Source organism: Solanum pennellii, chromosome 4, assembly GCF_001406875.1.
Source record: "Solanum pennellii chromosome 4, SPENNV200".
NCBI classification, from domain to species: domain Eukaryota; kingdom Viridiplantae; phylum Streptophyta; class Magnoliopsida; order Solanales; family Solanaceae; genus Solanum; species Solanum pennellii.
In genome coordinates, this window is record NC_028640.1 from 21,615,946 (window position 1) to 21,621,412 (window position 5,467).

The following is a 5,467-nucleotide window of genomic DNA, read 5'->3' on the forward strand; positions in this document are numbered from 1 at the left end:
AAGAAGTTCTTTTGGGATGAACCATACTTATATAGGAGTTGCGCCGACGGGCTTATTCGGCGTTGTGTGCCAGAGTGTGAGATGTTGAGTGTGTTGGAAGGAGTCCATTCCTCACCCGTTGGTGGACATCACAGCGGTATCCGAACCGCTCATAAGATATTACAATGTGGTTACTATTGGCCAACTCTTCATCAAGATGCTCATGAGTTTGACAAAGCATGTGATCGATGCCAACGAGATGGTGGCATTTCAAGAAAGCAAGAGCTCCCTCTAAACCCTATTCTTGTGATTGAGTTATTTGATGTTTGGGGTATTGACTTTATGGGCCCTTTTATGAGTTCTTATGGAATGAAGTACATTCTAGCAGCGGTTGATTATGTATCTAAATGGGTTGAAGCCATCGCCCTCGCAAACAATGAAGGGAAGAGTGTCACTGCATTCTTAAAAAAAAATATTCTCTCGTTTTGGCACCCCAAGGGCAATTATTAGTGATGGGGGCTCCCACTTCTGCAACAGAATGTTCAAGGGGTTATTGGAGAAATATGGGGTTTGCCATAATGTGGCCACTCCTTATAACCCTCAAACTAGTGGGCAAGTGAAGTGTCGAATCGGGAGATCAAACAGATATTGTCAAAAATAGTGAACGCTAGTAGAACGGATTGGTCAAGGAGGCTTGATGATGCCCTTTGGGCCTACCGGACAACATATAAGACTCCCATAGGTATGTCTCCATACCAACTTGTATATGGGAAAGCTTGTCATCTTCCGGTTGAGTTAGAGCATAAAGCCATGTGGGCTATGAAGAAGTTGAAAATGGATTGGAGCGAAGCTGCAGAACAACGGTTAACTGAGTTGAATGAACTCGATGAATTTCGCCTGAAAGTTTATGAAAGCTCATCCCTATACAAAGAAAAGATGAAGAAGTACCATGAAAAAAAATTGAAAAACGAGAGGTTATGGTTGGGGATTTGGTGCTTTTATTCAAGTCTAGGTTGCTCTTGTTTCCGGGCAAGCTCAAGTCCAAATGGACTGGTCCTTACTTGGTTACCCAACTATTCCCTCATGGAGCAGTAGAGTTGGAAACTAAGGAGGGTGTGCGGTTCAAGGTGAATGGACAACGCATAAAAAACTATCTCGGGCATGCTGAATCAGCGAATGAAGTGATCGAGGCATACCATCTTGATGAAGTCTGAGTAATCAAGTGTCCTCGGTCGTGCCGCGATGTTAAATCAGGCGCTTGTTGGGAGGCAACCCAATACTTATAGTGTTTCTTTCTAGTAATGGTAGCATTTTCTACTAATGGGTTTTTAATTTGCTGGCACATCACCATGAAATTCTGCAGAAAATTACTCTGCAGCTGTCACTGACGGATACAACGACGAACCGTTTCAACTGTGATGGACCATCACATGAATCCGTCATGCCAGGTACGTCTTTCTGTTATTTTCAAACTAGGGCACACACGACGGAACTAATGACGGATCGTCACATATGAGATGGACCATCGTCGCGTCATTAATGAGTCATACCCGACCCGACCCGGCTGGGGGTTTTAAAAAAAATTCAACATTTAAAACCCCCAACCCTTCATTTCACCCCATTCCTTCACTCTTCCTCCTATTTCCCTCCCTTTTCAACTTTCAAAATCATCTCTCTCTTCAACCGATCATTTTCCCCAAATTTTCCAAAATCCTAAAAGTCATCATCTACTAGTCGGAGAGCTGCTGCTGTGGGTGTCTACTTGATCACCAAGTACCTTTCCCTCTTGTTTTTCTCAAAGTCTCAGGTACTATCTACTATGGCACCAAAATAAGATCGAGTCTATGCACGCGGGCGATCGAAGTCTGTCGCCCCGTTCGCCCGCCTGGTCATTTGCTCTGATGATGAGCGTGACCCCGAGTACGTGCCCCCAGGAAATTCCACCCCATCCCGTGCTGCACGTGCTGCCAGAGCCACACCCAAAAAGGTGGCGTCTGGCGTAGTCACTGTCTCCCAGTCTGATGAAGAGGGCACACTGACCGGCACACCTTTTGGGTCAGCCACTAATGAAGAAGGAGCGTCTGGCTCCTTAGGAGTTTTGTGGTCGGAGGAATCCTCCGGATCTTCTGAGGTTCCCTCACCCGCCACCGCTGCAGCGTCGGCCTCGTCTGATGAGGCTGACAGTTCGAAATCCACACCCGGTTCACCAGCTCGTGCTCTCACCCCGGTTACTGACCAGCCCAACCGGTGGTGTGTCGACGGGCAGTTTCAAGTCTATTCCGATGCAAAGTTCCTGAATGACAAAGGAGTTATGAGTCAGGCACTTACATAGGAGCGGCGGGTCCTTACGAGAAGTCTCCCGACGATGCCTGAGATCCACAATCTCTTCACCAGACATCGACTGGAGTGGACAGCACGTCCGTTGGAACGTTATAGTGAAAAGATGGTCCGAGAGTTCTACGCATCATATGTAGCGACTCTCCGATCGCAGATTGATAGGCGGGATGCCCCCGCCAAACAGGCCCCACTGGAGCAAGTCCGAGTAGGTGGCGTTCCGGTTGATATCTCCTTGCCTGCTATCCGCCGGTTTCTATACGGCGAGAATGTTGATGCTAATCGGACCCCTCTCACTGCCGAGTTTGACTACCGATGGCAGATTGTCAAAGATGGCCAATTTCTGCGTGAGCCATCGCTGAGAGAGACCACCAAGAGGTGGATGGCCATGCACTTGTCCGTTGATGGAGAGGGTGCTGACTGGGTGACTGAGCCGAAGGAGGCCATCAAGAAGGCCAACCTAACTTTCATGGCGATGTTTTTGTGGTTGATTGTCCGCCACTGCCTTTCCCCCACAGCCACTGATAATATCGTCACATGGGATCGAGCCGTACTGATGGCGGCAATGTTAGACGGGTTCGAGGTGGATTTTGCGTGGCTTCTACAGGCGGTCATGCACGAGAGGGCTTTTAAGGTCACAACTACTTACCCTTTCCCGTGCATGATATTTTCTCTATGCAGATCCGTAGGTGTGCCTATATGGCACGTTGATCAGCTCAAGACCCCTCTGGGCACTATTGATATCGGCCTCATCAGAGATGAGTCCAATGAGTTGGCTCCACGCAGAGGGCCCCGTCCAGAGTTGCCTCCACTTCGTGACAATCTGGCTGATACGGTAGCACAGGACCGCACGGCTACACAGGCGGCTTCCACTGACACTACCCCGGTCGAGTCTATCCCGGGTAGTAGCACCGCCCCGAGCTCCTCTCGCTCAGCCCCTTTACCCGCTCTGGTGCCGCTTGCTAGGGTCCAGATATTAGAGGCGCAAATGGCTACACTTCTGCATCATATCCAGCCTTGGATGCAGAGGTCTATTACCGAGGCAAAAGAGGGCTTGGAGCGGGAATGGTCCAGCACACAGAGAGGAAGATCACTGAGGTTCATCAGCGCTTGGACGCCTTTGAGTTGCGAGTGCTAGCCCGTCCAGCCCCTCCGGTGGATGTGTCGACCCTTCAGGCTGCGATTGACAGTCTTGCGCAGATATTGATATGATCTTAGAGGCTAGGGTGCCTGAGTCTGAGGCCCCTTCTATAGAGCCTGCTGAAGACACAGTGATGGCGACCCTATTCGCCACTTCAGAGATTCCACCACCTCTCCCTCGAGAGCATGCCAAGAGGCGTAGGGGTCGAGAGGAGGATGAGGCGCGAGCACGAAGAAGGAGCACCGTCAGATGGAGGCTGCGAGGAGAGCCTCGCTTGCTGAGGAGGAGGCGCGTCAGATGAGAGCAGAAGAGTTAGCTGCTGGGGCGTCTAGCTCTAGAACTGTGGAGATAGCGGGAGGCACTGCTGATAGTGTTGTTGATGCTGAGGACACCACTGAGGGTGTCCAGATTACATAGGTAGTGGGTTCTGGGGAACCGGACCCACCAGCTTGCTGATCGTCGGTGCTTTGCACCCAGGTTTGCTTCACCTACCACTCTAGTATTTAAATTTTTTTATGCATTGGGGATAATTGCATGTCTTTTTTTTGGGGGTGGGCTAAATGGAAAGTGAGTGCTAGGGTGAAGTCTGAGTAGCCCAATTCACTATTCTCTTTTGGGGTTTTCTTGCCTATGTTCTTTTTCCTCGAAAGACTGATTACTTTTTCCGTTGAACCGACATGTCTATATCTTGTGTACATAGTTTAATTCTGGAGCATGATGGCTAAAATGATATCCTGATAAAATGGAAAATGATGCATGACTAGGCATAGTAATTGATAAATGTGTGGCTCTAAGCATGACATAGAGGTACACCACTGCATGACCTTAAGTCTAAAATTCGAACTATGTGTCTGATAATTTGGTAGAGTGATGAGATGTCAAGTGAGTGTGAGGAAGATTTGAATAGTCCACTATTTGTACTGATCTAGAACTTGCCTGGTTAGTCCTGCTAAAAGTAAGCTGTAATAGACAATTAGGAAAGGATCATAGGCCATTATTCAATATAGCCCATTTTTAGCGTAAATAAAAAAAAACTCAAATGAAATTTATCCTTCTTTGATCCAAATGATTTGAGCTTAAATAAGACCTTTCTTTCTCACCTCAATAATGTGTTGGCCCTGGTCCGTCCTTGGACATGTGCACCTCAGCTTATGCCAAAAGCATAAGTTGAGGGTGGCTAATGCAGTAAACAAACTTTTTATGGCCCTGACCAACTTTGGATATTGTGTACTTTGACTCATGGCAAAGCCATGAGTTGAGGGTGGCTATTATGAGGAATTCTCTGGAAAGTGGGGTTGAAAGAATAAAGAGAGAGAACGAACAAAAGTAAAGTGACTCAAAAATTAGTTGAAAGAAAAGTAAAAATGAAAATAAATAAATAAAAACAAATATACAAGCAAGAAAAGAAGAGAGACACATACACAAATGAAGAAAAAAGGGAAAATAGCAAGGTGAAAGAATGTGGGAAACTGGGCAAAATAAAATGATAGAAAATGGTATGTTTAGCCGATATGTTAAGGAGGGCAAAAAGTCACTAAAGTATACCTAAATATCCCCTCCCTTCCCCTGAGCCTATGTTACAAGCTAAGAAAGTCCTATCGTGATCCTAAGGGTTGTATAGCGAACTTAAAGCAGTGAAAATAAGGGCAAGCTTATGGCAATAGTTATGAATGAGTGTGAATTTGTTCTAAGAGTGAGTGTTGAAAAGTAATCCTTTTACTCAAACTGAAATAATTGTGTGAAAAATGAGGATTTTGTTTCGAAGTGAGGACACTAGTTGCAGTACCGAAAATATTAGCACGTCGGTGAGAAATNTACCGGAAATATTAGCACGTCGGTGAGAAATTGAAGAGGATAGGTGTTAGTGCATGGTGAGTCTGTGTCATGGTCTGATTCCACATAATTCAAGCCTAATAGTGATAGCATGCATAAATATGATGAGATTAATCGGGATTGATAGCCAAATGATTGCAAAGGATAAAACATGGAGACTATTGTACAAAGATTTTGTAT